Source organism: Phalangium opilio, unplaced genomic scaffold (genome assembly GCF_054372755.1).
Source record: "Phalangium opilio isolate 3A_F unplaced genomic scaffold, DU_Popi_V2 ptg000022l_1, whole genome shotgun sequence".
Taxonomy (NCBI): Eukaryota; Metazoa; Arthropoda; class Arachnida; order Opiliones; family Phalangiidae; genus Phalangium; species Phalangium opilio.
Genome location: NW_028324154.1, coordinates 4,764,848 through 4,789,478, shown reverse-complemented (window position 1 = coordinate 4,789,478; position 24,631 = coordinate 4,764,848). Strand labels below are relative to the sequence as shown.

At 46.1% G+C, this 24,631-nt stretch overlaps 68 non-coding genes across 68 annotated transcripts; all 68 read right to left on the bottom strand.

The window, feature by feature from the left end:
* Positions 1-71: 71 nt before the first annotated feature.
* Positions 72-143, bottom strand: TRNAP-UGG (transfer RNA proline (anticodon UGG)). Its single transcript has one exon. It is a non-coding gene; the product is annotated as a tRNA-Pro (tRNA).
* Positions 144-713: 570 nt separating this feature from the next.
* TRNAP-UGG (transfer RNA proline (anticodon UGG)) lies at positions 714-785 on the bottom strand. The gene has a single exon. It is a non-coding gene; the product is annotated as a tRNA-Pro (tRNA).
* A 570-nt stretch (positions 786-1,355) lies between these two features.
* TRNAP-CGG (transfer RNA proline (anticodon CGG)) lies at positions 1,356-1,427 on the bottom strand. The gene has a single exon. It is a non-coding gene; the product is annotated as a tRNA-Pro (tRNA).
* Positions 1,428-1,676: 249 nt separating this feature from the next.
* On the bottom strand, positions 1,677-1,748 carry TRNAP-UGG (transfer RNA proline (anticodon UGG)). Its single transcript has one exon. It is a non-coding gene; the product is annotated as a tRNA-Pro (tRNA).
* Positions 1,749-1,997: 249 nt separating this feature from the next.
* On the bottom strand, positions 1,998-2,069 carry TRNAP-UGG (transfer RNA proline (anticodon UGG)). Its single transcript has one exon. It is a non-coding gene; the product is annotated as a tRNA-Pro (tRNA).
* A 249-nt stretch (positions 2,070-2,318) lies between these two features.
* On the bottom strand, positions 2,319-2,390 carry TRNAP-UGG (transfer RNA proline (anticodon UGG)). The gene has a single exon. It is a non-coding gene; the product is annotated as a tRNA-Pro (tRNA).
* Positions 2,391-2,639: 249 nt separating this feature from the next.
* Positions 2,640-2,711, bottom strand: TRNAP-UGG (transfer RNA proline (anticodon UGG)). The gene has a single exon. It is a non-coding gene; the product is annotated as a tRNA-Pro (tRNA).
* Positions 2,712-2,960: 249 nt separating this feature from the next.
* TRNAP-UGG (transfer RNA proline (anticodon UGG)) lies at positions 2,961-3,032 on the bottom strand. The gene has a single exon. It is a non-coding gene; the product is annotated as a tRNA-Pro (tRNA).
* Positions 3,033-3,281: 249 nt separating this feature from the next.
* Positions 3,282-3,353, bottom strand: TRNAP-UGG (transfer RNA proline (anticodon UGG)). Its single transcript has one exon. It is a non-coding gene; the product is annotated as a tRNA-Pro (tRNA).
* A 249-nt stretch (positions 3,354-3,602) lies between these two features.
* Positions 3,603-3,674, bottom strand: TRNAP-UGG (transfer RNA proline (anticodon UGG)). The gene has a single exon. It is a non-coding gene; the product is annotated as a tRNA-Pro (tRNA).
* Positions 3,675-4,244: 570 nt separating this feature from the next.
* Positions 4,245-4,316, bottom strand: TRNAP-CGG (transfer RNA proline (anticodon CGG)). Its single transcript has one exon. It is a non-coding gene; the product is annotated as a tRNA-Pro (tRNA).
* A 249-nt stretch (positions 4,317-4,565) lies between these two features.
* Positions 4,566-4,637, bottom strand: TRNAP-UGG (transfer RNA proline (anticodon UGG)). Its single transcript has one exon. It is a non-coding gene; the product is annotated as a tRNA-Pro (tRNA).
* Positions 4,638-4,886: 249 nt separating this feature from the next.
* Positions 4,887-4,958, bottom strand: TRNAP-UGG (transfer RNA proline (anticodon UGG)). Its single transcript has one exon. It is a non-coding gene; the product is annotated as a tRNA-Pro (tRNA).
* A 249-nt stretch (positions 4,959-5,207) lies between these two features.
* Positions 5,208-5,279, bottom strand: TRNAP-UGG (transfer RNA proline (anticodon UGG)). The gene has a single exon. It is a non-coding gene; the product is annotated as a tRNA-Pro (tRNA).
* A 249-nt stretch (positions 5,280-5,528) lies between these two features.
* TRNAP-UGG (transfer RNA proline (anticodon UGG)) lies at positions 5,529-5,600 on the bottom strand. Its single transcript has one exon. It is a non-coding gene; the product is annotated as a tRNA-Pro (tRNA).
* A 249-nt stretch (positions 5,601-5,849) lies between these two features.
* TRNAP-UGG (transfer RNA proline (anticodon UGG)) lies at positions 5,850-5,921 on the bottom strand. Its single transcript has one exon. It is a non-coding gene; the product is annotated as a tRNA-Pro (tRNA).
* Positions 5,922-6,169: 248 nt separating this feature from the next.
* On the bottom strand, positions 6,170-6,241 carry TRNAP-UGG (transfer RNA proline (anticodon UGG)). Its single transcript has one exon. It is a non-coding gene; the product is annotated as a tRNA-Pro (tRNA).
* Positions 6,242-6,329: 88 nt separating this feature from the next.
* Positions 6,330-6,401, bottom strand: TRNAP-CGG (transfer RNA proline (anticodon CGG)). Its single transcript has one exon. It is a non-coding gene; the product is annotated as a tRNA-Pro (tRNA).
* Positions 6,402-6,490: 89 nt separating this feature from the next.
* TRNAP-UGG (transfer RNA proline (anticodon UGG)) lies at positions 6,491-6,562 on the bottom strand. The gene has a single exon. It is a non-coding gene; the product is annotated as a tRNA-Pro (tRNA).
* A 570-nt stretch (positions 6,563-7,132) lies between these two features.
* Positions 7,133-7,204, bottom strand: TRNAP-UGG (transfer RNA proline (anticodon UGG)). The gene has a single exon. It is a non-coding gene; the product is annotated as a tRNA-Pro (tRNA).
* A 249-nt stretch (positions 7,205-7,453) lies between these two features.
* Positions 7,454-7,525, bottom strand: TRNAP-UGG (transfer RNA proline (anticodon UGG)). The gene has a single exon. It is a non-coding gene; the product is annotated as a tRNA-Pro (tRNA).
* Positions 7,526-7,613: 88 nt separating this feature from the next.
* On the bottom strand, positions 7,614-7,685 carry TRNAP-CGG (transfer RNA proline (anticodon CGG)). The gene has a single exon. It is a non-coding gene; the product is annotated as a tRNA-Pro (tRNA).
* Positions 7,686-7,774: 89 nt separating this feature from the next.
* Positions 7,775-7,846, bottom strand: TRNAP-UGG (transfer RNA proline (anticodon UGG)). Its single transcript has one exon. It is a non-coding gene; the product is annotated as a tRNA-Pro (tRNA).
* An 88-nt stretch (positions 7,847-7,934) lies between these two features.
* Positions 7,935-8,006, bottom strand: TRNAP-UGG (transfer RNA proline (anticodon UGG)). The gene has a single exon. It is a non-coding gene; the product is annotated as a tRNA-Pro (tRNA).
* Positions 8,007-8,094: 88 nt separating this feature from the next.
* On the bottom strand, positions 8,095-8,166 carry TRNAP-CGG (transfer RNA proline (anticodon CGG)). The gene has a single exon. It is a non-coding gene; the product is annotated as a tRNA-Pro (tRNA).
* Positions 8,167-8,255: 89 nt separating this feature from the next.
* TRNAP-UGG (transfer RNA proline (anticodon UGG)) lies at positions 8,256-8,327 on the bottom strand. Its single transcript has one exon. It is a non-coding gene; the product is annotated as a tRNA-Pro (tRNA).
* Positions 8,328-8,736: 409 nt separating this feature from the next.
* On the bottom strand, positions 8,737-8,808 carry TRNAP-UGG (transfer RNA proline (anticodon UGG)). Its single transcript has one exon. It is a non-coding gene; the product is annotated as a tRNA-Pro (tRNA).
* Positions 8,809-8,896: 88 nt separating this feature from the next.
* On the bottom strand, positions 8,897-8,968 carry TRNAP-UGG (transfer RNA proline (anticodon UGG)). Its single transcript has one exon. It is a non-coding gene; the product is annotated as a tRNA-Pro (tRNA).
* An 88-nt stretch (positions 8,969-9,056) lies between these two features.
* Positions 9,057-9,128, bottom strand: TRNAP-CGG (transfer RNA proline (anticodon CGG)). Its single transcript has one exon. It is a non-coding gene; the product is annotated as a tRNA-Pro (tRNA).
* Positions 9,129-9,377: 249 nt separating this feature from the next.
* TRNAP-UGG (transfer RNA proline (anticodon UGG)) lies at positions 9,378-9,449 on the bottom strand. Its single transcript has one exon. It is a non-coding gene; the product is annotated as a tRNA-Pro (tRNA).
* Positions 9,450-9,697: 248 nt separating this feature from the next.
* On the bottom strand, positions 9,698-9,769 carry TRNAP-CGG (transfer RNA proline (anticodon CGG)). The gene has a single exon. It is a non-coding gene; the product is annotated as a tRNA-Pro (tRNA).
* Positions 9,770-9,858: 89 nt separating this feature from the next.
* Positions 9,859-9,930, bottom strand: TRNAP-UGG (transfer RNA proline (anticodon UGG)). The gene has a single exon. It is a non-coding gene; the product is annotated as a tRNA-Pro (tRNA).
* A 570-nt stretch (positions 9,931-10,500) lies between these two features.
* Positions 10,501-10,572, bottom strand: TRNAP-UGG (transfer RNA proline (anticodon UGG)). Its single transcript has one exon. It is a non-coding gene; the product is annotated as a tRNA-Pro (tRNA).
* An 88-nt stretch (positions 10,573-10,660) lies between these two features.
* Positions 10,661-10,732, bottom strand: TRNAP-UGG (transfer RNA proline (anticodon UGG)). The gene has a single exon. It is a non-coding gene; the product is annotated as a tRNA-Pro (tRNA).
* Positions 10,733-10,820: 88 nt separating this feature from the next.
* Positions 10,821-10,892, bottom strand: TRNAP-UGG (transfer RNA proline (anticodon UGG)). Its single transcript has one exon. It is a non-coding gene; the product is annotated as a tRNA-Pro (tRNA).
* An 88-nt stretch (positions 10,893-10,980) lies between these two features.
* On the bottom strand, positions 10,981-11,052 carry TRNAP-CGG (transfer RNA proline (anticodon CGG)). The gene has a single exon. It is a non-coding gene; the product is annotated as a tRNA-Pro (tRNA).
* Positions 11,053-11,301: 249 nt separating this feature from the next.
* TRNAP-CGG (transfer RNA proline (anticodon CGG)) lies at positions 11,302-11,373 on the bottom strand. The gene has a single exon. It is a non-coding gene; the product is annotated as a tRNA-Pro (tRNA).
* A 410-nt stretch (positions 11,374-11,783) lies between these two features.
* On the bottom strand, positions 11,784-11,855 carry TRNAP-UGG (transfer RNA proline (anticodon UGG)). Its single transcript has one exon. It is a non-coding gene; the product is annotated as a tRNA-Pro (tRNA).
* Positions 11,856-11,943: 88 nt separating this feature from the next.
* On the bottom strand, positions 11,944-12,015 carry TRNAP-CGG (transfer RNA proline (anticodon CGG)). Its single transcript has one exon. It is a non-coding gene; the product is annotated as a tRNA-Pro (tRNA).
* Positions 12,016-12,104: 89 nt separating this feature from the next.
* On the bottom strand, positions 12,105-12,176 carry TRNAP-CGG (transfer RNA proline (anticodon CGG)). Its single transcript has one exon. It is a non-coding gene; the product is annotated as a tRNA-Pro (tRNA).
* Positions 12,177-12,264: 88 nt separating this feature from the next.
* Positions 12,265-12,336, bottom strand: TRNAP-UGG (transfer RNA proline (anticodon UGG)). The gene has a single exon. It is a non-coding gene; the product is annotated as a tRNA-Pro (tRNA).
* Positions 12,337-13,227: 891 nt separating this feature from the next.
* Positions 13,228-13,299, bottom strand: TRNAP-UGG (transfer RNA proline (anticodon UGG)). The gene has a single exon. It is a non-coding gene; the product is annotated as a tRNA-Pro (tRNA).
* Positions 13,300-13,387: 88 nt separating this feature from the next.
* Positions 13,388-13,459, bottom strand: TRNAP-CGG (transfer RNA proline (anticodon CGG)). Its single transcript has one exon. It is a non-coding gene; the product is annotated as a tRNA-Pro (tRNA).
* Positions 13,460-13,869: 410 nt separating this feature from the next.
* On the bottom strand, positions 13,870-13,941 carry TRNAP-UGG (transfer RNA proline (anticodon UGG)). Its single transcript has one exon. It is a non-coding gene; the product is annotated as a tRNA-Pro (tRNA).
* Positions 13,942-14,190: 249 nt separating this feature from the next.
* TRNAP-UGG (transfer RNA proline (anticodon UGG)) lies at positions 14,191-14,262 on the bottom strand. The gene has a single exon. It is a non-coding gene; the product is annotated as a tRNA-Pro (tRNA).
* Positions 14,263-14,990: 728 nt separating this feature from the next.
* On the bottom strand, positions 14,991-15,062 carry TRNAP-UGG (transfer RNA proline (anticodon UGG)). Its single transcript has one exon. It is a non-coding gene; the product is annotated as a tRNA-Pro (tRNA).
* Positions 15,063-16,112: 1,050 nt separating this feature from the next.
* TRNAP-UGG (transfer RNA proline (anticodon UGG)) lies at positions 16,113-16,184 on the bottom strand. The gene has a single exon. It is a non-coding gene; the product is annotated as a tRNA-Pro (tRNA).
* Positions 16,185-16,272: 88 nt separating this feature from the next.
* Positions 16,273-16,344, bottom strand: TRNAP-CGG (transfer RNA proline (anticodon CGG)). Its single transcript has one exon. It is a non-coding gene; the product is annotated as a tRNA-Pro (tRNA).
* A 410-nt stretch (positions 16,345-16,754) lies between these two features.
* TRNAP-UGG (transfer RNA proline (anticodon UGG)) lies at positions 16,755-16,826 on the bottom strand. The gene has a single exon. It is a non-coding gene; the product is annotated as a tRNA-Pro (tRNA).
* A 249-nt stretch (positions 16,827-17,075) lies between these two features.
* Positions 17,076-17,147, bottom strand: TRNAP-UGG (transfer RNA proline (anticodon UGG)). The gene has a single exon. It is a non-coding gene; the product is annotated as a tRNA-Pro (tRNA).
* Positions 17,148-17,233: 86 nt separating this feature from the next.
* Positions 17,234-17,307, bottom strand: TRNAP-CGG (transfer RNA proline (anticodon CGG)). Its single transcript has one exon. It is a non-coding gene; the product is annotated as a tRNA-Pro (tRNA).
* A 568-nt stretch (positions 17,308-17,875) lies between these two features.
* TRNAP-UGG (transfer RNA proline (anticodon UGG)) lies at positions 17,876-17,947 on the bottom strand. The gene has a single exon. It is a non-coding gene; the product is annotated as a tRNA-Pro (tRNA).
* A 727-nt stretch (positions 17,948-18,674) lies between these two features.
* On the bottom strand, positions 18,675-18,748 carry TRNAP-CGG (transfer RNA proline (anticodon CGG)). The gene has a single exon. It is a non-coding gene; the product is annotated as a tRNA-Pro (tRNA).
* A 568-nt stretch (positions 18,749-19,316) lies between these two features.
* TRNAP-UGG (transfer RNA proline (anticodon UGG)) lies at positions 19,317-19,388 on the bottom strand. The gene has a single exon. It is a non-coding gene; the product is annotated as a tRNA-Pro (tRNA).
* Positions 19,389-20,438: 1,050 nt separating this feature from the next.
* On the bottom strand, positions 20,439-20,510 carry TRNAP-UGG (transfer RNA proline (anticodon UGG)). The gene has a single exon. It is a non-coding gene; the product is annotated as a tRNA-Pro (tRNA).
* A 249-nt stretch (positions 20,511-20,759) lies between these two features.
* On the bottom strand, positions 20,760-20,831 carry TRNAP-UGG (transfer RNA proline (anticodon UGG)). The gene has a single exon. It is a non-coding gene; the product is annotated as a tRNA-Pro (tRNA).
* An 86-nt stretch (positions 20,832-20,917) lies between these two features.
* On the bottom strand, positions 20,918-20,991 carry TRNAP-CGG (transfer RNA proline (anticodon CGG)). The gene has a single exon. It is a non-coding gene; the product is annotated as a tRNA-Pro (tRNA).
* Positions 20,992-21,559: 568 nt separating this feature from the next.
* Positions 21,560-21,631, bottom strand: TRNAP-UGG (transfer RNA proline (anticodon UGG)). Its single transcript has one exon. It is a non-coding gene; the product is annotated as a tRNA-Pro (tRNA).
* Positions 21,632-21,878: 247 nt separating this feature from the next.
* TRNAP-UGG (transfer RNA proline (anticodon UGG)) lies at positions 21,879-21,951 on the bottom strand. Its single transcript has one exon. It is a non-coding gene; the product is annotated as a tRNA-Pro (tRNA).
* Positions 21,952-22,199: 248 nt separating this feature from the next.
* Positions 22,200-22,271, bottom strand: TRNAP-AGG (transfer RNA proline (anticodon AGG)). Its single transcript has one exon. It is a non-coding gene; the product is annotated as a tRNA-Pro (tRNA).
* An 89-nt stretch (positions 22,272-22,360) lies between these two features.
* TRNAP-AGG (transfer RNA proline (anticodon AGG)) lies at positions 22,361-22,432 on the bottom strand. Its single transcript has one exon. It is a non-coding gene; the product is annotated as a tRNA-Pro (tRNA).
* A 250-nt stretch (positions 22,433-22,682) lies between these two features.
* TRNAP-UGG (transfer RNA proline (anticodon UGG)) lies at positions 22,683-22,754 on the bottom strand. Its single transcript has one exon. It is a non-coding gene; the product is annotated as a tRNA-Pro (tRNA).
* An 86-nt stretch (positions 22,755-22,840) lies between these two features.
* Positions 22,841-22,914, bottom strand: TRNAP-CGG (transfer RNA proline (anticodon CGG)). The gene has a single exon. It is a non-coding gene; the product is annotated as a tRNA-Pro (tRNA).
* Positions 22,915-23,482: 568 nt separating this feature from the next.
* On the bottom strand, positions 23,483-23,554 carry TRNAP-UGG (transfer RNA proline (anticodon UGG)). Its single transcript has one exon. It is a non-coding gene; the product is annotated as a tRNA-Pro (tRNA).
* Positions 23,555-23,801: 247 nt separating this feature from the next.
* On the bottom strand, positions 23,802-23,874 carry TRNAP-UGG (transfer RNA proline (anticodon UGG)). Its single transcript has one exon. It is a non-coding gene; the product is annotated as a tRNA-Pro (tRNA).
* Positions 23,875-24,122: 248 nt separating this feature from the next.
* TRNAP-AGG (transfer RNA proline (anticodon AGG)) lies at positions 24,123-24,194 on the bottom strand. Its single transcript has one exon. It is a non-coding gene; the product is annotated as a tRNA-Pro (tRNA).
* An 89-nt stretch (positions 24,195-24,283) lies between these two features.
* TRNAP-UGG (transfer RNA proline (anticodon UGG)) lies at positions 24,284-24,355 on the bottom strand. Its single transcript has one exon. It is a non-coding gene; the product is annotated as a tRNA-Pro (tRNA).
* Positions 24,356-24,443: 88 nt separating this feature from the next.
* On the bottom strand, positions 24,444-24,515 carry TRNAP-UGG (transfer RNA proline (anticodon UGG)). The gene has a single exon. It is a non-coding gene; the product is annotated as a tRNA-Pro (tRNA).
* Positions 24,516-24,631: the final 116 nt, after the last annotated feature.

Genomic DNA, 24,631 nt, shown 5'->3' with positions numbered 1-24,631 from the left:
TGCTCAACTCGTAGGCCTACAATATAACTAGTTGCATTTGAATAGTCACTAAATTACCTCTGCAAAAACTCGGGTCCGTCCGGGATTTGAACCCGGGACCACTCACACCCAAAGCGAGTATCATACCACTAGACCAACGGACCATGTATGAAATAAAACATGCTCAACTCATAGGCCTACCCTGTAGTTAGTTGCATTTAAATAGTCACTAAATTACCTCTGCAAAAACTCGGGTCCGTCCGGGATTTGAACCCGGGACCACTCACACCCGAAGCGTGTATCATACCCCTAGGCCAACGGACCATGTGTGACACTGAAACATGCTCAACTCGTAGGCCTACAATATAACTAGTTGCATTTGAATAGTCACTAAATTACCTCTGCAAAAACTCGGGTCCGTCCGGGATTTGAACCCGGGACCACTTACACCCAAAGCGAGTATCATACCCCTAGACCAACGGACCATGTATGAAATAAAACATGCTCAACTCATAGGCCTACCCTGTAGTTAGTCGCATTTAAATAGTCACTAAATTACCTCTGCAAAAACTCGGGTCCGTCCGGGATTTGAACCCGGGACCACTCACACCCGAAGCGAGGATCATACCCCTAGGCCAACGGACCATGTATGACACTGAAACATGCTCAACTCGTAGGCCTACAATATAACTAGTTGCATTTGAATAGTCACTAAATTACCTCTGCAAAAACTCGGGTCCGTCCGGGATTTGAACCCGGGACCACTCACACCCAAAGCGAGTATCATACCCCTAGACCAACGGACCATGTATGAAATAAAACATGCTCAACTCATAGGCCTACCCTGTAGTTAGTTGCATTTAAATAGTCACTAAATTACCTCTGCAAAAACTTGGGTCCGTCCGGGATTTGAGCCCGGGACCACTCACACCCGAAGCGAGTATCATACCCCTAGAACAACGGACGAAGTATGACACTGAAACATGCTCAACTCGTAGGCCTACAATATAACTAGTTGCATTTAAATAGTCACTAAATTACCTCTGCAAAAACTCGGGTCCGTCCGAGATTTGAACCCGGGACCACTCACACCCAAAGCGAGTATCATACCCCTAGACCAACGGACCATGTATGAAATAAAACATGCTCAACTCATAGGCCTAAACTGTAGTTAGTTGCATTTAAATAGTCACTAAATTACCTCTGCAAAAACTTGGGTCCGTCCGGGATTTGAGCCCTGGACCACTCACACCCGAAGCGAGTATCATACCCCTAGAACAACGGACGAAGTATGACACTGAAACATGCTCAGCTCGTAGTCCTACAATTTAACTAGTTACTTTTAAATAGTCACCAAATTACTTCTGCAAAAACACGGGTCCGTCCGGGATTTGAACCCGGGACCACTCACACCCGAAGCGAGTATCATACCCCTAGGCCAACGGACCATGTGTGAAATAAAACATGCTCAACTCATAGGCCTACCCTGTAGTTAGTTGCATTCAAATAGTCACTAAATTACCTCTGCAAAAACTCGGGTCCGTCCGGGATTTGAACCCGGGACCACTCACACCCGAAAAGAGTATCATACCCCTAGGCCAACGGACCATGTATGACACTGAAACATGCTCAACTCGTAGGCCTACAATATAACTAGTTGCATTTGAATAGTCACTGAATTACCTCTGCAAAAACTCGGGTCCGTCCGGGATTTGAACCCGGGACCACTCACACCCAAAGCGAGTATCATACCCCTAGACCAACGGACCATGTATGAAATAAAACATGCTCAACTCATAGGCCTACCCTGTAGTTAGTTGCATTTAAATAGTCACTAAATTACCTCTGCAAAAACTTGGGTCCGTCCGGGATTTGAGCCCGGGACCACTCACACCCGAAGCGAGTATCATACCCCTAGAACAACGGACGAAGTATGACACTGAAAAATGCTCAACTCGTAGGCCTACAATATAACTAGTTGCATTTAAATAGTCACTAAATTACCTCTGCAAAAACTCGGGTCCGTCCGGGATTTGAACCCGGGACCACTCACACCCAAAGCGAGTATCATACCCCTAGACCAACGGACCATGTATGAAATAAAACATGCTCAACTCATAGGCCTACCCTGTAGTTAGTTGCATTTAAATAGTCACTAAATTACCTCTGCAAAAACTTGGGTCCGTCCGGGATTTGAGCCCTGGACCACTCACACCCGAAGCGAGTATCATACCCCTAGAACAACGGACGAAGTATGACACTGAAACATGCTCAGCTCGTAGTCCTACAATTTAACTAGTTACTTTTAAATAGTCACCAAATTACTTCTGCAAAAACACGGGTCCGTCCGGGATTTGAACCCGGGACCACTCGCACCCAAAGCGAGTATCATACCCCTAGACCAACGGACCATGTATGAAATAAAACATGCTCAACTCATAGGCCTACCCTGTAGTTAGTTGCATTTAAATAGTCACTAAATTACCTCTGCAAAAACTCGGGTCCGTCCGGGATTTGAACCCGGGACCACTCACACCCGAAGCGAGTATCATACCCCTAGGCCAAAGCACCATGTATGACACTGAAAGATGCTCAACTCGTAGGCCTACAATATAACTAGTTGCATTTAAATAGTCACTAAATTACCTCTGCAAAAACTCGGGTCCGTCCGGGATTTGAACCCGGGACCACTCACACCCAAAGCGAGTATCATACCCCTAGACCAACGGACCATGTATGAAATAAAACATGCTCAACTCATAGGCCTACCCTGTAGTTAGTTGCATTTAAATAGTCACTAAATTACCTCTGCAAAAACTTGGGTCCGTCCGGGATTTGAGCCCGGGACCACTCACACCCGAAGCGAGTATCATACCCCTAGAACAACGGACGAAGTATGACACTGAAAAATGCTCAACTCGTAGGCCTACAATATAACTAGTTGCATTTAAATAGTCACTAAATTACCTCTGCAAAAACTCGGGTCCGTCCGGGATTTGAACCCGGGACCACTCACACCCAAAGCGAGTATCATACCCCTAGACCAACGGACCATGTATGAAATAAAACATGCTCAACTCATAGGCCTACCCTGTAGTTAGTTGCATTTAAATAGTCACTAAATTACCTCTGCAAAAACTTGGGTCCGTCCGGGATTTGAGCCCTGGACCACTCACACCCGAAGCGAGTATCATACCCCTAGAACAACGGACGAAGTATGACACTGAAACATGCTCAGCTCGTAGTCCTACAATTTAACTAGTTACTTTTAAATAGTCACCAAATTACTTCTGCAAAAACACGGGTCCGTCCGGGATTTGAACCCGGGACCACTCGCACCCAAAGCGAGTATCATACCCCTAGACCAACGGACCATGTATGAAATAAAACATGCTCAACTCATAGGCCTACCCTGTAGTTAGTTGCATTTAAATAGTCACTAAATTACCTCTGCAAAAACTCGGGTCCGTCCGGGATTTGAACCCGGGACCACTCACACCCGAAGCGAGTATCATACCCCTAGGCCAAAGCACCATGTATGACACTGAAAGATGCTCAACTCGTAGGCCTACAATATAACTAGTTGCATTTAAATAGTCACTAAATTACCTCTGCAAAAACTCGGGTCCGTCCGGGATTTGAACCCGGGACCACTCACACCCAAAGCGAGTATCATACCCCTAGACCAACGGACCATGTATGAAATAAAACATGCTCAACTCATAGGCCTACCCTGTAGTTAGTTGCATTTAAATAGTCACTAAATTACCTCTGCAAAAACTTGGGTCCGTCCGGGATTTGAGCCCGGGACCACTCACACCCGAAGCGAGTATCATACCCCTAGAACAACGGACGAAGTATGACACTGAAACATGCTCAACTCGTAGGCCTACAATATAACTAGTTGCATTTAAATAGTCACTAAATTACCTCTGCAAAAACTCGGGTCCGTCCGAGATTTGAACCCGGGACCACTCACACCCAAAGCGAGTATCATACCCCTAGACCAACGGACCATGTATGAAATAAAACATGCTCAACTCATAGGCCTAAACTGTAGTTAGTTGCATTTAAATAGTCACTAAATTACCTCTGCAAAAACTTGGGTCCGTCCGGGATTTGAGCCCTGGACCACTCACACCCGAAGCGAGTATCATACCCCTAGAACAACGGACGAAGTATGACACTGAAACATGCTCAGCTCGTAGTCCTACAATTTAACTAGTTACTTTTAAATAGTCACCAAATTACTTCTGCAAAAACACGGGTCCGTCCGGGATTTGAACCCGGGACCACTCACACCCGAAGCGAGTATCATACCCCTAGGCCAACGGACCATGTGTGAAATAAAACATGCTCAACTCATAGGCCTACCCTGTAGTTAGTTGCATTCAAATAGTCACTAAATTACCTCTGCAAAAACTCGGGTCCGTCCGGGATTTGAACCCGGGACCACTCACACCCGAAAAGAGTATCATACCCCTAGGCCAACGGACCATGTATGACACTGAAACATGCTCAACTCGTAGGCCTACAATATAACTAGTTGCATTTGAATAGTCACTGAATTACCTCTGCAAAAACTCGGGTCCGTCCGGGATTTGAACCCGGGACCACTCACACCCAAAGCGAGTATCATACCCCTAGACCAACGGACCATGTATGAAATAAAACATGCTCAACTCATAGGCCTACCCTGTAGTTAGTTGCATTTAAATAGTCACTAAATTACCTCTGCAAAAACTTGGGTCCGTCCGGGATTTGAGCCCGGGACCACTCACACCCGAAGCGAGTATCATACCCCTAGAACAACGGACGAAGTATGACACTGAAAAATGCTCAACTCGTAGGCCTACAATATAACTAGTTGCATTTAAATAGTCACTAAATTACCTCTGCAAAAACTCGGGTCCGTCCGGGATTTGAACCCGGGACCACTCACACCCAAAGCGAGTATCATACCCCTAGACCAACGGACCATGTATGAAATAAAACATGCTCAACTCATAGGCCTACCCTGTAGTTAGTTGCATTTAAATAGTCACTAAATTACCTCTGCAAAAACTTGGGTCCGTCCGGGATTTGAGCCCTGGACCACTCACACCCGAAGCGAGTATCATACCCCTAGAACAACGGACGAAGTATGACACTGAAACATGCTCAGCTCGTAGTCCTACAATTTAACTAGTTACTTTTAAATAGTCACCAAATTACTTCTGCAAAAACACGGGTCCGTCCGGGATTTGAACCCGGGACCACTCGCACCCAAAGCGAGTATCATACCCCTAGACCAACGGACCATGTATGAAATAAAACATGCTCAACTCATAGGCCTACCCTGTAGTTAGTTGCATTTAAATAGTCACTAAATTACCTCTGCAAAAACTCGGGTCCGTCCGGGATTTGAACCCGGGACCACTCACACCCGAAGCGAGTATCATACCCCTAGGCCAAAGCACCATGTATGACACTGAAAGATGCTCAACTCGTAGGCCTACAATATAACTAGTTGCATTTAAATAGTCACTAAATTACCTCTGCAAAAACTCGGGTCCGTCCGGGATTTGAACCCGGGACCACTCACACCCAAAGCGAGTATCATACCCCTAGACCAACGGACCATGTATGAAATAAAACATGCTCAACTCATAGGCCTACCCTGTAGTTAGTTGCATTTAAATAGTCACTAAATTACCTCTGCAAAAACTTGGGTCCGTCCGGGATTTGAGCCCTGGACCACTCACACCCGAAGCGAGTATCATACCCCTAGAACAACGGACGAAGTATGACACTGAAACATGCTCAGCTCGTAGTCCTACAATTTAACTAGTTACTTTTAAATAGTCACCAAATTACTTCTGCAAAAACACGGGTCCGTCCGGGATTTGAACCCGGGACCACTCGCACCCAAAGCGAGTATCATACCCCTAGACCAACGGACCATGTATGAAATAAAACATGCTCAACTCGTAGGCCTACAATATAACTAGTTGCATTTGAATAGTCACTAAATTACCTCTGCAAAAACTCGGATCCGTCCGGGATTTGAACCCGGGACCACTCACACCCAAAGCGAGTATCACACCCCTAGACCAACGGACCATGTATGAACTAAAACATGCTCAACTCATAGGCCTACCCTGTAGTTAGTCGCATTTAAATAGTCATTAAATTACCTCTGCAAAAACTCGGGTCCGTCCGGGATTTGAACCCGGGACCACTCACACCCAAAGCGAGTATCATACCCCTAGACTAACGGACCATGTATGAAATAAAACATGCTCAACTCATAGGCCTACCCTGTAGTTAGTCGCATTTAAATAGTCACTAAATTACCTCTGCAAAAACTCGGGTCCGTCCGGGATTTGAACCCGGGACCACTCACACCCGAAGCGAGTATCATACCCCTAGGCCAACGGACCATGTATGACACTGAAACATGCTCAACTCGTAGGCCTACAATATAACTAGTTGCATTTGAATAGTCACTAAATTACCTCTGCAAAAACTCGGGTCCGTCCGGGATTTGAACCCGGGACCACTCACACCCAAAGCGAGTATCATACCACTAGACCAACGGACCATGTATGAAATAAAACATGCTCAACTCATAGGCCTACCCTGTAGTTAGTTGCATTTAAATAGTCACTAAATTACCTCTGCAAAAACTCGGGTCCGTCCGGGATTTGAACCCGGGACCACTCACACCCGAAGCGTGTATCATACCCCTAGGCCAACGGACCATGTGTGACACTGAAACATGCTCAACTCGTAGGCCTACAATATAACTAGTTGCATTTGAATAGTCACTAAATTACCTCTGCAAAAACTCGGGTCCGTCCGGGATTTGAACCCGGGACCACTTACACCCAAAGCGAGTATCATACCCCTAGACCAACGGACCATGTATGAAATAAAACATGCTCAACTCATAGGCCTACCCTGTAGTTAGTCGCATTTAAATAGTCACTAAATTACCTCTGCAAAAACTCGGGTCCGTCCGGGATTTGAACCCGGGACCACTCACACCCGAAGCGAGGATCATACCCCTAGGCCAACGGACCATGTATGACACTGAAACATGCTCAACTCGTAGGCCTACAATATAACTAGTTGCATTTGAATAGTCACTAAATTACCTCTGCAAAAACTCGGGTCCGTCCGGGATTTGAACCCGGGACCACTCACACCCAAAGCGAGTATCATACCCCTAGACCAACGGACCATGTATGAAATAAAACATGCTCAACTCATAGGCCTACCCTGTAGTTAGTTGCATTTAAATAGTCACTAAATTACCTCTGCAAAAACTTGGGTCCGTCCGGGATTTGAGCCCTGGACCACTCACACCCGAAGCGAGTATCATACCCCTAGAACAACGGACGAAGTATGACACTGAAACATGCTCAGCTCGTAGTCCTACAATTTAACTAGTTACTTTTAAATAGTCACCAAATTACTTCTGCAAAAACACGGGTCCGTCCGGGATTTGAACCCGGGACCACTCGCACCCAAAGCGAGTATCATACCCCTAGACCAACGGACCATGTATGAAATAAAACATGCTCAACTCATAGGCCTACCCTGTAGTTAGTTGCATTTAAATAGTCACTAAATTACCTCTGCAAAAACTCGGGTCCGTCCGGGATTTGAACCCGGGACCACTCACACCCGAAGCGAGTATCATACCCCTAGGCCAACGGACCATGTTTGACACTGAAACATGCTCAACTCGTAGGCCTACAATATAACTAGTTGCATTTGAATAGTCACTAAATTACCTCTGCAAAAACTCGGATCCGTCCGGGATTTGAACCCGGGACCACTCACACCCAAAGCGAGTATCATACCCCTAGACCAACGGACCATGTATGAAATAAAACATGCTCAACTCATAGGCCTACCCTGTAGTTAGTCGCATTTAAATAGTCATTAAATTACCTCTGCAAAAACTCGGGTCCGTCCGGGATTTGAACCCGGGACCACTCACACCCAAAGCGAGTATCATACCCCTAGACCAACGGACCATGTATGAAATAAAACATGCTCAACTCATAGGCCTACCCTGTAGTTAGTCGCATTTAAATAGTCACTAAATTACCTCTGCAAAAACTCGGGTCCGTCCGGGATTTGAACCCGGGACCACTCACACCCGAAGCGAGTACCATACCCCTAGACCAACGGACCATGTATGACACTGAAACATGCTCAACTCGTAGGCCTACAATATAACTAGTTGCATTTAAATAGTCACTAAATTACCTCTGCAAAAACTCGGGTCCGTCCGGGATTTGAACCCGGGACCACTCACACCCAAAGCGAGTATCATACCCCTAGACCAACGGACCATGTATGAAATAAAACATGCTCAACTCATAGGCCTACCCTGTAGTTAGTTGCATTTAAATAGTCACTAAATTACCTTTGCAAAAACTTGGGTCCGTCCGGGATTTGAGCCCGGGACCACTCACACCCGAAGCGAGTATCATACCCCTAGAACAACGGACGAAGTATGACACTGAAACATGCTCAGCTCGTAGTCCTACAATTTAACTAGTTACTTTTAAATAGTCACCAAATTACTTCTGCAAAAACACGGGTCCGTCCGGGATTTGAACCCGTGACCACTCGCACCCAAAGCGAGTATCATACCCCTAGACCAACGGACCATGTATGAAATAAAACATGCTCAACTCGTAGGCCTACAATATAACTAGTTGCATTTGAATAGTCACTAAATTACCTCTGCAAAAACTCGGATCCGTCCGGGATTTGAACCCGGGACCACTCACACCCAAAGCGAGTATCATACCCCTAGACCAACGGACCATGTATGAAATAAAACATGCTCAACTCATAGGCCTACCCTGTAGTTAGTCGCATTTAAATAGTCATTAAATTACCTCTGCAAAAACTCGGGTCCGTCCGGGATTTGAACCCGGGACCACTCACACCCAAAGCGAGTATCATACCCCTAGACTAACGGACCATGTATGAAATAAAACATGCTCAACTCATAGGCCTACCCTGTAGTTAGTCGCATTTAAATAGTCACTAAATTACCTCTGCAAAAACTCGGGTCCGTCCGGGATTTGAACCCGGGACCACTCACACCCGAAGCGAGTATCATACCCCTAGGCCAACGGACCATGTATGACACTGAAACATGCTCAACTCGTAGGCCTACAATATAACTAGTTGCATTTGAATAGTCACTAAATTACCTCTGCAAAAACTCGGGTCCGTCCGCGATTTGAACCCGGGACCACTCACACCCAAAGCGAGTATCATACCCCTAGACCAACGGACCATGTATGAAATAAAACATGCTCAACTCGTAGGCCTACAATATAACTAGTTGCATTTGAATAGTCACTAAATTACCTCTGCAAAAACTCGGATCCGTCCGGGATTTGAACCCGGGACCACTCACACCCAAAGCGAGTATCATACCCCTAGACCAACGGACCATGTATGAAATAAAACATGCTCAACTCATAGGCCTACCCTGTAGTTAGTCGCATTTAAATAGTCATTAAATTACATCTGCAAAAACTCGGGTCCGTCCGGGATTTGAACCCGGGACGACTCACACCCAAAGCGAGTATCATACCCCTAGACTAACGGACCATGTATGAAATAAAACATGCTCAACTCATAGGCCTACCCTGTAGTTAGTCGCATTTAAATAGTCACTAAATTACCTCTGCAAAAACTCGGGTCCGTCCGGGATTTGAACCCGGGACCACTCACACCCGAAGCGAGTATCATACCCCTAGGCCAACGGACCATGCATGACACTGAAACATGCTCAACTCGTAGGCCTACAATATAACTAGTTGCATTTGAATAGTCACTAAATTACCTCTGCAAAAACTCGGGTCCGTCCGGGATTTGAACCCGGGACCACTCACACCCAAAGCGAGTATCATACCCCTAGACCAACGGACCATGTATGAAATAAAACATGCTCAACTCATAGGCCTACCCTGTAGTTAGTTGCATTTAAATAGTCACTAAATTACCTCTGCAAAAACTCGGGTCCGTCCGGGATTTGAACCCGGGACCACTCACACCCGAAGCGTGTATCATACCCCTAGGCCAACGGACCATGTGTGACACTGAAACATGCTCAACTCGTAGGCCTACAATATAACTAGTTGCATTTGAATAGTCACTAAATTACCTCTGCAAAAACTCGGGTCCGTCCGGGATTTGAACCCGGGACCACTCACACCCAAAGCGAGTATCATATCCCTAGACCAACGGACCATGTATGAAATAAAACATGCTCAACTCATAGGCCTACCCTGTAGTTAGTCGCATTTAAATAGTCACTAAATTACCTCTGCAAAAACTCGGGTCCGTCCGGGATTTGAACCCGGGACCACTCACACCCGAAGCGAGGATCATACCCCTAGGCCAACGGACCATGTATGACACTGAAACATGCTCAACTCGTAGGCCTACAATATAACTAGTTGCATTTGAATAGTCACTAAATTACCTCTGCAAAAACTCGGGTCCGTCCGGGATTTGAACCCGGGACCACTCACACCCAAAGCGAGTATCATACCCCTAGACCAACGGACCATGTATGAAATAAAACATGCTCAACTCATAGGCCTACCCTGTAGTTAGTTGCATTTAAATAGTCACTAAATTACCTCTGCAAAAACTCGGGTCCGTCCGGGATTTGAACCCGGGACCACTCACACCCAAAGCGAGTATCATACCCCTAGACCAACGGACCATGTATGAAATAAAACATGCTCAACTCATAGGCCTACCCTGTAGTTAGTCGCATTTAAATAGTCATTAAATTACCTCTGCAAAAACTCGGGTCCGTCCGGGATTTGAACCCGGGACCACTCACACCCAAAGCGAGTATCATACCCCTAGACTAACGGACCATGTATGAAATAAAACATGCTCAACTCATAGGCCTACCCTGTAGTTAGTCGCATTTAAATAGTCACTAAATTACCTCTGCAAAAACTCGGGTCCGTCCGGGATTTGAACCCGGGACCACTCACACCCGAAGCGAGTATCATACCCCTAGGCCAACGGACCATGTATGACACTGAAACATGCTCAACTCGTAGGCCTACAATATAACTAGTTGCATTTGAATAGTCACAAAATTACCTCTGCAAAAACTCGGGTCCGTCCGGGATTTGAACCCGGGACCACTCACACCCAAAGCCAGTATCATACCCCTAGACCAACGGACCATTTATGAAATAAAACATGCTCAACTCATAGGCCTACCCTGTAGTTAGTTGCATTTAAATAGTCACTAAATTACCTCTGCAAAAACTCGGGTCCGTCCGGGATTTGAACCCGGGACCACTCACACCCGAAGCGAGTATCATACCCCTAGGCCAACGGACCATGTGTGACACTGAAACATGCTCAACTCGTAGGCCTACAATATAACTAGTTGCATTTGAATAGTCACTAAATTAACTCTGCAAAAACTCGGGTCCGTCTGGGATTTGAACCCGGGACCACTCACACCCAAAGCGAGTATCACACCCCTAGACCAACGGACCATTTATGAAATAAAACATGCTCAACTCATAGGCCTACCCTGTAGTTAGTTGCATTTAAATAGTCACTAAATTACCTCTGCAAAAACTCGGGTCCGTCCGGGATTTGAACCCGGGACCACTCACACCCGAAGCGAGTATCATACCCCTAGAACAACGGACGAAGTATGACACTGAAACATGCTCAGCTCGTAGTCCTACAATTTAACTAGTTACTTTTAAATAGTCACCAAATTACTTCTGCAAAAACACGGGTCCGTCCGGGATTTGAACCCGGGACCACTCGCACCCAAAGCGAGTATCATACCCCTAGACCAACGGACCATGTATGAAATAAAACATGCTCAACTCATAGGCCTACCCTGTAGTTAGTTGCATTTAAATAGTCACTAAATTACCTCTGCAAAAACTCGGGTCCGTCCGGGATTTGAACCCGGGACCACTCACACCCGAAGCGAGTATCATACCCCTAGACTAACGGACCATGTGTGACACTGAAACATGCTCAGCTCGTAGTCCTTCAATTTAACTCGTTGCATTTGAATAGTCACAAAATTACCTCTGCAAAAACTCGGGTCCGTCCGGGATTTGAACCCGGGACCACTCACACCCGAAGCGAGTACCATACCCCTAGACCAACGGACCATGTATGAAATAAAACATGCTCAACTCATAGGCCTACCCTGTAGTTAGTCGCATTTAAATAGTCATTAAATTACCTCTGCAAAAACTCGGGTCCGTCCGGGATTTGAACCCGGGACCACTCACACCCAAAGCGAGTATCATACCCCTAGACTAACGGACCATGTATGAAATAAAACATGCTCAACTCATAGGCCTACCCTGTAGTTAGTCGCATTTAAATAGTCACTAAATTACCTCTGCAAAAACTCGGGTCCGTCCGGGATTTGAACCCGGGACCACTCACAACCGAAGCGAGTATCATACCCCTAGGCAAACGGACCATGTATGACACTGAAACATGCTCAACTCGTAGGCCTACAATATAACTAGTTGCATTTGAATAGTCACTAAATTACCTCTGCAAAAACTCGGGTCCGTCCGGGATTTGAACCCGGGACCACTCACACCCAAAGCGAGTATTATAGCTCTAGACCAACGGACCATGTATGAAATAAAACATGCTCAAATCATAGGCCTACCCTGTAGTTAGTTGCATTTAAATAGTCACTAAATTACCTCTGCAAAAACTCGGGTCCGTCCGGGATTTGAACCCGGGACCACTCACACCCGAAGCGTTTATCATACCCCTAGGCCAACGGACCATGTGTGACACTGAAACATGCTCAACTCGTAGGCCTACAATATAACTAGTTGCATTTGAATAGTCACTAAATTACCTCTGCAAAAACTCGGGTCCGTCCGGGATTTGAACCTGGGACCACTCACACCCAAAGCGAGTATCATACCCCTAGACCAACGGACCATGTATGAAATAAAACATGCTCAACTCATAGGCCTACCCTGTAGTTAGTCGCATTTAAATAGTCACTAAATTACCTCTGCAAAAACTCGGGTCCGTCCGGGATTTGAACCCGGGACCACTCACACCCGAAGCGAGTATCATACCCCTAGAACAACGGACGAAGTATGACACTGAAACATGCTCAGCTCGTAGTCCTACAATTTAACTAGTTACTTTTAAATAGTCACCAAATTACTTCTGCAAAAACACGGGTCCGTCCGGGATTTGAACCCGGGACCACTCGCACCCAAAGCGAGTATCATACCCCTAGACCAACGGACCATGTATGAAATAAAACATGCTCAACTCATAGGCCTACCCTGTAGTTAGTTGCATTTAAATAGTCACTAAATTACCTCTGCAAAAACTCGGGTCCGTCCGGGATTTGAACCCGGGACCACTCACACCCGAAGCGAGTATCATACCCCTAGGCCAACGGACCATGTGTGACACTGAAACATGCTCAACTCGTAGGCCTACAATATAACTAGTTGCATTTGAATGGTCACTAAATTACCTCTGCAAAAACTCGGGTCCGTCCGGGATTTGAACCCGGGACCCCTCACACCCAAAGCCAGTATCATACCCCTAGACCAACGGACCATTTATGAAATAAAACATGCTCAACTCATAGGCCTACCCTGTAGTTAGTCGCATTTAAATAGTCACTAAATTACCTCTGCAAAAACTCGGGTCCGTCCGGGATTTGAACCCGGGACCACTCACACCCGAAGCGAGTATCATACCCCTAGAACAACGGACGAAGTATGACACTGAAACATGCTCAGCTCGTAGTCCTACAATTTAACTACTTACTTTTAAATAGTCACCAAATTACTTCTGCAAAAACACGGGTCCGTCCGGGATTTGAACCCGGGACCACTCGCACCCAAAGCGAGTATCATACCCCTAGACCAACGGACCATGTATGAAATAAAACATGCTCAACTCATAGGCCTACCCTGTAGTTAGTTGCATTTAAATAGTCACTAAATTACCTCTGCAAAAACTCGGGTCCGTCCGGGATTTGAACCCGGGACCACTCACACCCGAAGCGAGTATCATACCCCTATGCCAACGGACCATGTATGACACTGAAACATGCTCAACTGGTAGGCCTACAATATAACTAGTTGCATTTGAATAGTCACTAAAATACCTCTGCAAAAACTCGGGTCCGTCCGGGATTTGAACCCGGGACCACTCACACCCAAAGCGAATATCATACCCCTAGACCAACGGACCATGTATGAAATAAAACATGCTCAACTCATAGGCCTACCCTGTAGTTAGTTGCATTTAAATAGTCACTAAATTACCTCTGCAAAAACTCGGGTCCGTCCGGGATTTGAACCTGGGACCACTCACACCCGAAGCGAGTATCATACCCCTAGACCAACGGACGAAGTATGACACTGAAACATGCTCAGCTCGTAGTCCTTCAATTTAACTCGTTGCATTTGAATAGTCACCAAATTACCTCTGCAAAAACTCGGGTCCGTCCGGGATTTGAACCAGGGTCCACTCACACCCGAAGCGAGTACCATACCCCTAGACCAACGGACCATGTATGACACTGAAACAAGCTCAACTCGTAGGCCTACAATATAACTAGTTGCATTTAAATAGTCACTAAATTACCTCTGCAAAAACTCGGGTCCGTCCGCGATTTGAACCCGGGACCACTCACACCCAAAGCGAGTATCATACCCCTAGACTAACGGACCATGTATGAAACAAAACATGCTCAACTCATAGGCCTACCCTGTAGTTAGTTGCATTTAAATATTCACCAATTTACTTCTGCAAAACTCGGGTCCGTCCGGGATTTGAACCCGGGACCACTCGCACCCAAACCGAGTATCATACCCCTAGACTAACGGACCATGTATGAAACAAAACATGCTCAACTCGAAGGCCTACCCTGTAGTTAGTTGTATTTAAATAGTCACTAAATTACCTCTGCAAAACTCGGGTCCGTCCGGGATTTGAACCCGGGACCACTCGCACCCAAAGCGAGTATCATACCTCTAGACCAACGGACCATGTATGAAACAAAACATGCTCAACTCATAGGCCTACCCTGTAGTTAGTTGCATTTAAATATTCACCAATTTACTTCTGCAAAACTCGGGTCCGTCCGGGATTTGAACCCGGGACCACTCGCACCCAAACCGAGTATCATACCCCTAGACTAACGGACCATGTATGAAATAAAACATGCTCAACTCATAGGCCTACCCTGTAGTTAGTCGCATTTAAATAGTCACTAAATTACCTCTGCAAAAACTCGGGTCCGTCCGGGATTTGAACCCGGGACCACTCACAACCGAAGCGAGTATCATACCCCTAGGCAAACGGACCATGTATGACACTGAAACATGCTCAACTCGTAGGCCTACAATATAACTAGTTGCATTTGAATAGTCACTAAATTACCTCTGCAAAAACTCGGGTCCGTCCGGGATTTGAACCCGGGACCACTCACACCCAAAGCGAGTATTATACCCCTAGACCAACGGACCATGTATGAAATAAAACATGCTCAAATCATAGGCCTACCCTGTAGTTAGTTGCATTTAAATAGTCACTAAATTACCTCTGCAAAAACTCGGGTCCGTCCGGGATTTGAACCCGGGACCACTCACACCCGAAGCGTTTATCATACCCCTAGGCCAACGGACCATGTGTGACACTGAAACATGCTCAACTCGTAGGCCTACAATATAACTAGTTGCATTTGAATAGTCACTAAATTACCTCTGCAAAAACTCGGGTCCGTCCGGGATTTGAACCTGGGACCACTCACACCCAAAGCGAGTATCATACCCCTAGACCAACGGACCATGTATGAAATAAAACATGCTCAACTCATAGGCCTACCCTGTAGTTAGTCGCATTTAAATAGTCACTAAATTACCTCTGCAAAAACTCGGGTCCGTCCGGGATTTGAACCCGGGACCACTCACACCCGAAGCGAGTATCATACCCCTAGAACAACGGACGAAGTATGACACTGAAACATGCTCAGCTCGTAGTCCTACAATTTAACTAGTTACTTTTAAATAGTCACCAAATTACTTCTGCAAAAACACGGGTCCGTCCGGGATTTGAACCCGGGACCACTCGCACCCAAAGCGAGTATCATACCCCTAGACCAACGGACCATGTATGAAATAAAACATGCTCAACTCATAGGCCTACCCTGTAGTTAGTTGCATTTAAATAGTCACTAAATTACCTCTGCAAAAACTCGGGTCCGTCCGGGATTTGAACCCGGGACCACTCACACCCGAAGCGAGTATCATACCCCTAGGCCAACGGACCATGTGTGACACTGAAACATGCTCAACTCGTAGGCCTACAATATAACTAGTTGCATTTGAATAGTCACTAAATTACCTCTGCAAAAACTCGGGTCCGTCCGGGATTTGAACCCGGGACCCCTCACACCCAAAGCCAGTATCATACCCCTAGACCAACGGACCATTTATGAAATAAAACATGCTCAACTCATAGGCCTACCCTGTAGTTAGTCGCATTTAAATAGTCACTAAATTACCTCTGCAAAAACTCGGGTCCGTCCGGGATTTGAACCCGGGACCACTCACACCCGAAGCGAGTATCATACCCCTAGAACAACGGACGAAGTATGACACTGAAACATGCTCAGCTCGTAGTCCTACAATTTAACTACTTACTTTTAAATAGTCACCAAATTACTTCTGCAAAAACACGGGTCCATCCGGGATTTGAACCCGGGACCACTCGCACCCAAAGCGAGTATCATACCCCTAGACCAACGGACCATGTATGAAATAAAACATGCTCAACTCATAGGCCTACCCTGTAGTTAGTTGCATTTAAATAGTCACTAAATTACCTCTGCAAAAACTCGGGTCCGTCCGGGATTTGAACCCGGGACCACTCACACCCGAAGCGAGTATCATACCCCTATGCCAACGGACCATGTATGACACTGAAACATGCTCAACTGGTAGGCCTACAATATAACTAGTTGCATTTGAATAGTCACTAAAATACCTCTGCAAAAACTCGGGTCCGTCCGGGATTTGAACCCGGGACCACTCACACCCAAAGCGAATATCATACCCCTAGACCAACGGACCATGTATGAAATAAAACATGCTCAACTCATAGGCCTACCCTGTAGTTAGTTGCATTTAAATAGTCACTAAATTACCTCTGCAAAAACTCGGGTCCGTCCGGGATTTGAACCCGGGACCACTCACACCCGAAGCGAGTATCATACCCCTAGACCAACGGACGAAGTATGACACTGAAACATGCTCAGCTCGTAGTCCTTCAATTTAACTCGTTGCATTTGAATAGTCACCAAATTACCTCTGCAAAAACTCGGGTCCGTCCGGGATTTGAACCAGGGTCCACTCACACCCGAAGCGAGTACCATACCCCTAGACCAACGGACCATGTATGACACTGAAACATGCTCAACTCGTAGGCCTACAATATAACTAGTTGCATTTAAATAGTCACTAAATTACCTCTGCAAAAACTCGGGTCCGTCCGCGATTTGAACCCGGGACCACTCACACCCAAAGCGAGTATCATACCCCTAGACTAACGAACCATGTATGAAACAAAACATGCTCAACTCATAGGCCTACCCTGTAGTTAGTTGCATTTAAATATTCACCAATTTACTTCTGCAAAACTCGGGTCCGTCCGGGATTTGAACCCGGGACCACTCGCACCCAAACCGAGTATCATACCCCTAGACTAACGGACCATGTATGAAACAAAACATGCTCAACTCGAAGGCCTACCCTGTAGTTAGTTGTATTTAAATAGTCACTAAATTACCTCTGCAAAACTCGGGTCCGTCCGGGATTTGAACCCGGGACCACTCGCACCCAAAGCGAGTATCATACCTCTAGACCAACGGACCATGTATGAAACAAAACATGCTCAACTCATAGGCCTACCCTGTAGTTAGTTGCATTTAAATATTCACCAATTTACTTCTGCAAAACTCGGGTCCGTCCGGGATTTGAACCCGGGACCACTCGCACCCAAACCGAGTATCATACCCCTAGACTAACGGACCATGTATGAAATAAAACATGCTCAACTCATAGGCCTACCCTGTAGTTAGTCGCATTTAAATAGTCACTAAATTACCTCTGCAAAAACTCGGGTCCGTCCGGGATTTGAACCCGGGACCACTCACAACCGAAGCGAGTATCATACCCCTAGGCAAACGGACCATGTATGACACTGAAACATGCTCAACTCGTAGGCCTACAATATAACTAGTTGCATTTGAATAGTCACTAAATTACCTCTGCAAAAACTCGGGTCCGTCCGGGATTTGAACCCGGGACCACTCACACCCAAAGCGAGTATTATACCCCTAGACCAACGGACCAAGTATGAAATAAAACATGCTCAAATCATAGGCCTACCCTGTAGTTAGTTGCATTTAAATAGTCACTAAATTACCTCTGCAAAAACTCGGGTCCGTCCGGGATTTGAACCCGGGACCACTCACACCCGAAGCGTTTATCATACCCCTAGGCCAACGGACCATGTGTGACACTGAAACATGCTCAACTCGTAGGCCTACAATATAACTAGTTGCATTTGAATAGTCACTAAATTACCTCTGCAAAAACTCGGGTCCGTCCGGGATTTGAACCCGGGACCACTCACACCCGAAGCGAGTATCATACCCCTAGACCAACGGACGAAGTATGACACTGAAACATGCTCAGCTCGTAGTCCTTCAATTTAACTCGTTGCATTTGAATAGTCACCAAATTACCTCTGCAAAAACTCGGGTCCGTCCGGGATTTGAACCAGGGTCCACTCACACCCGAAGCGAGCACCATACCCCTAGACCAACGGACCATGTATGACACTGAAACATGCTCAACTCGTAGGCCTACAATATAACTAGTTGCATTTAAATAGTCACTAAATTACCTCTGCAAAAACTCGGGTCCGTCCGCGATTTGAACCCGGGACCACTCACACCCAAAGCGAGTATCATACCCCTAGACTAACGAACCATGTATGAAACAAAACATGCTCAACTCATAGGCCTACCCTGTAGTTAGTTGCATTTAAATATTCACCAATTTACTTCTGCAAAACTCGGGTCCGTCCGGGATTTGAACCCGGGACCACTCGCACCCAAACCGAGTATCATACCCCTAGACTAACGGACCATGTATGAAACAAAACATGCTCAACTCGAAGGCCTACCCTGTAGTTAGTTGTATTTAAATAGTCACTAAATTACCTCTGCAAAACTCGGGTCCGTCCGGGATTTGAACCCGGGACCACTCGCACCCAAAGCGAGTATCATACCTCTAGACCAACGGACCATGTATGAAACAAAACATGCTCAACTCGTAGGCCTACCCTGTAGTTAGTTGCATTTAAATATTCACCAATTTACTTCTGCAAAACTCGGGTCCGTCCGGGATTTGAACCCGGGACCACTCGCACCCAAACCGAGTATCATACCCCTAGACTAACGGACCATGTATGAAATAAAACATGCTCAACTCATAGGCCTACCCTGTAGTTAGTCGCATTTAAATAGTCACTAAATTACCTCTGCAAAAACTCGGGTCCGTCCGGGATTTGAACCCGGGACCACTCACAACCGAAGCGAGTATCATACCCCTAGGCAAACGGACCATGTATGACACTGAAACATGCTCAACTCGTAGGCCTACAATATAACTAGTTGCATTTGAATAGTCACTAAATTACCTCTGCAAAAACTCGGGTCCGTCCGGGATTTGAACCCGGGACCACTCACACCCAAAGCGAGTATTATACCCCTAGACCAACGGACCATGTATGAAATAAAACATGCTCAAATCATAGGCCTACCCTGTAGTTAGTTGCATTTAAATAGTCACTAAATTACCTCTGCAAAAACTCGGGTCCGTCCGGGATTTGAACCCGGGACCACTCACACCCGAAGCGTTTATCATACCCCTAGGCCAACGGACCATGTGTGACACTGAAACATGCTCAACTCGTAGGCCTACAATATAACTAGTTGCATTTGAATAGTCACTAAATTACCTCTGCAAAAACTCGGGTCCGTCCGGGATTTGAACCTGGGACCACTCACACCCAAAGCGAGTATCATACCCCTAGACCAACGGACCATGTATGAAATAAAACATGCTCAACTCATAGGCCTACCCTGTAGTTAGTCGCATTTAAATAGTCACTAAATTACCTCTGCAAAAACTCGGGTCCGTCCGGGATTTGAACCCGGGACCACTCACACCCGAAGCGAGTATCATACCCCTAGAACAACGGACGAAGTATGACACTGAAACATGCTCAGCTCGTAGTCCTACAATTTAACTACTTACTTTTAAATAGTCACCAAATTACTTCTGCAAAAACACGGGTCCGTCCGGGATTTGAACCCGGGACCACTCGCACCCAAAGCGAGTATCATACCCCTAGACCAACGGACCATGTATGAAATAAAACATGCTCAACTCATAGGCCTACCCTGTAGTTAGTTGCATTTAAATAGTCACTAAATTACCTCTGCAAAAACTCGGGTCCGTCCGGGATTTGAACCCGGGACCACTCACACCCGAAGCGAGTATCATACCCCTATGCCAACGGACCATGTATGACACTGAAACATGCTCAACTGGTAGGCCTACAATATAACTAGTTGCATTTGAATAGTCACTAAAATACCTCTGCAAAAACTCGGGTCCGTCCGGGATTTGAACCCGGGACCACTCACACCCAAAGCGAATATCATACCCCTAGACCAACGGACCATGTATGAAATAAAACATGCTCAACTCATAGGCCTACCCTGTAGTTAGTTGCATTTAAATAGTCACTAAATTACCTCTGCAAAAACTCGGGTCCGTCCGGGATTTGAACCCGGGACCACTCACACCCGAAGCGAGTATCATACCCCTAGACCAACGGACGAAGTATGACACTGAAACATGCTCAGCTCGTAGTCCTTCAATTTAACTCGTTGCATTTGAATAGTCACCAAATTACCTCTGCAAAAACTCGGGTCCGTCCGGGATTTGAACCAGGGTCCACTCACACCCGAAGCGAGTACCATACCCCTAGACCAACGGACCATGTATGACACTGAAACATGCTCAACTCGTAGGCCTACAATATAACTAGTTGCATTTAAATAGTCACTAAATTACCTCTGCAAAAACTCGGGTCCGTCCGCGATTTGAACCCGGGACCACTCACACCCAAAGCGAGTATCATACCCCTAGACTAACGGACCATGTATGAAACAAAACATGCTCAACTCATAGGCCTACCCTGTAGTTAGTTGCATTTAAATATTCACCAATTTACTTCTGCAAAACTCGGGTCCGTCCGGGATTTGAACCCGGGACCACTCGCACCCAAACCGAGTATCATACCCCTAGACTAACGGACCATGTATGAAACAAAACATGCTCAACTCGAAGGCCTACCCTGTAGTTAGTTGTATTTAAATAGTCACTAAATTACCTCTGCAAAACTCGGGTCCGTCCGGGATTTGAACCCGGGACCACTCGCACCCAAAGCGAGTATCATACCTCTAGACCAACGGACCATGTATGAAACAAAACATGCTCAACTCATAGGCCTACCCTGTAGTTAGTTGCATTTAAATAGTAACTAAATTACCTCTGCAAAAACTCGGGTCCGTCCGGCATTTGAACCCGGGACCATTCTTACCCTAAGCGAGTATCATACCCCTAAACCAACAGATCATGTATGAAAGCGAGACATGCTCAACTCGTAGTCCTACAATTTAAATAGTTGCATTTAAATAGTCACCAATTTACTTCTGCAAAACTCGGCTCCGTCCGGGATTTGAACCCGGGACCACTCGCACCCAAAGCGAGTATCATACCCCTAGACCAACGGACCATGTATGAAACAAAACATGCTCAACTCATAGGCCTACCCTGAAGTTAGTTGTATTTAAATAGTCACTAAATTATCTCTGCAAAAACTCGGGTCCGTCCGGGATTTGAACCCGGGACCACTCGCACCCAAACCGAGTATCATACCCCTAGACTAACGGACCATGTATGAAACAAAACATGCTCAACTCGAAGGCCTACCCTGTAGTTAGTTGTATTTAAATAGTCACTAAATTACCTCTGCAAAAACTCGGGTCCGTCCGGGATTTGAACCCGGGACCACTCGCACCCTAAGCGAGTATGATACCCCTAGACCAACGGACCATGTATGAAACTAAAACATGCTCTACTCATAGTCCTACCCTGTAGTTAGTTGCATTTAAATAGTCACTAAATTACCTCTGCAAAACCTAGGGTCCGTCCGGGATTTGAACCCGGGACCACTCGCACCCTAAGCGAGTATGATACCCCTAGACCAACGGACCATGTATGAAACTAAAACATGCTCTACTCATAGTCCTACCCTGTAGTTAGTTGCATTTAAATAGTCACTAAATTACCTCTGCAAAAACTCGGGTCCGTCCGGGATTTGAACCCGGGACCACTCACACCCGAAGCGAGTATCATACCCCTATGCCAACGGACCATGTATGACACTGAAACATGCTCAACTGGTAGGCCTACAATATAACTAGTTGCATTTGAATAGTCACTAAAATACCTCTGCAAAAACTCGGGTCCGTCCGGGATTTGAACCCGGGACCACTCACACCCAAAGCGAATATCATACCCCTAGACCAACGGACCATGTATGAAATAAAACATGCTCAACTCATAGGCCTACCCTGTAGTTAGTTGCATTTAAATAGTCACTAAATTACCTCTGCAAAAACTCGGGTCCGTCCGGGATTTGAACCCGGGACCACTCACACCCGAAGCGAGTATCATACCCCTAGACCAACGGACGAAGTATGACACTGAAACATGCTCAGCTCGTAGTCCTTCAATTTAACTCGTTGCATTTGAATAGTCACCAAATTACCTCTGCAAAAACTCGGGTCCGTCCGGGATTTGAACCAGGGTCCACTCACACCCGAAGCGAGTACCATACCCCTAGACCAACGGACCATGTATGACACTGAAACATGCTCAACTCGTAGGCCTACAATATAACTAGTTGCATTTAAATAGTCACTAAATTACCTCTGCAAAAACTCGGGTCCGTCCGCGATTTGAACCCGGGACCACTCACACCCAAAGCGAGTATCATACCCCTAGACTAACGGACCATGTATGAAACAAAACATGCTCAACTCATAGGCCTACCCTGTAGTTAGTTGCATTTAAATATTCACCAATTTACTTCTGCAAAACTCGGGTCCGTCCGGGATTTGAACCCGGGACCACTCGCACCCAAACCGAGTATCATACCCCTAGACTAACGGACCATGTATGAAACAAAACATGCTCAACTCGAAGGCCTACCCTGTAGTTAGTTGTATTTAAATAGTCACTAAATTACCTCTGCAAAACTCGGGTCCGTCCGGGATTTGAACCCGGGACCACTCGCACCCAAAGCGAGTATCATACCTCTAGACCAACGGACCATGTATGAAACAAAACATGCTCAACTCATAGGCCTACCCTGTAGTTAGTTGCATTTAAATAGTAACTAAATTACCTCTGCAAAAACTCGGGTCCGTCCGGCATTTGAACCCGGGACCATTCTTACCCTAAGCGAGTATCATACCCCTAAACCAACAGATCATGTATGAAAGCGAGACATGCTCAACTCGTAGTCCTACAATTTAAATAGTTGCATTTAAATAGTCACCAATTTACTTCTGCAAAACTCGGCTCCGTCCGGGATTTGAACCCGGGACCACTCGCACCCAAAGCGAGTATCATACCCCTAGACCAACGGACCATGTATGAAACAAAACATGCTCAACTCATAGGCCTACCCTGAAGTTAGTTGTATTTAAATAGTCACTAAATTATCTCTGCAAAAACTCGGGTCCGTCCGGGATTTGAACCCGGGACCACTCGCACCCAAACCGAGTATCATACCCCTAGACTAACGGACCATGTATGAAACAAAACATGCTCAACTCGAAGGCCTACCCTGTAGTTAGTTGTATTTAAATAGTCACTAAATTACCTCTGCAAAAACTCGGGTCCGTCCGGGATTTGAACCCGGGACCACTCGCACCCTAAGCGAGTATGATACCCCTAGACCAACGGACCATGTATGAAACTAAAACATGCTCTACTCATAGTCCTACCCTGTAGTTAGTTGCATTTAAATAGTCACTAAATTACCTCTGCAAAACCTAGGGTCCGTCCGGGATTTGAACCCGGGACCACTCGCACCCAAAGCGAGTATCATACCCCTAGACCAACGGACCATGTATGAAACTAAAACATGCTCTACTCATAGGCCTACTCTGTAGTTAGTTGCATTTAAATAGTCACCAATTTACTTCTGCAAAACTCGGGTCCGTCCGGGATTTGAACCCGGGACCACTCGCACCCAAAGCGAGTATCATACCCCTAGACCAACGGACCATGTATGTAATGAAACATGCTCAACTCATAGGCCTACCCTGTAGATAGTTGCATTTAAATAGTCACTAAATTACCTCTGCAAAAACTCGGGTCCGTCTGGGATTCGAACCCGGGAC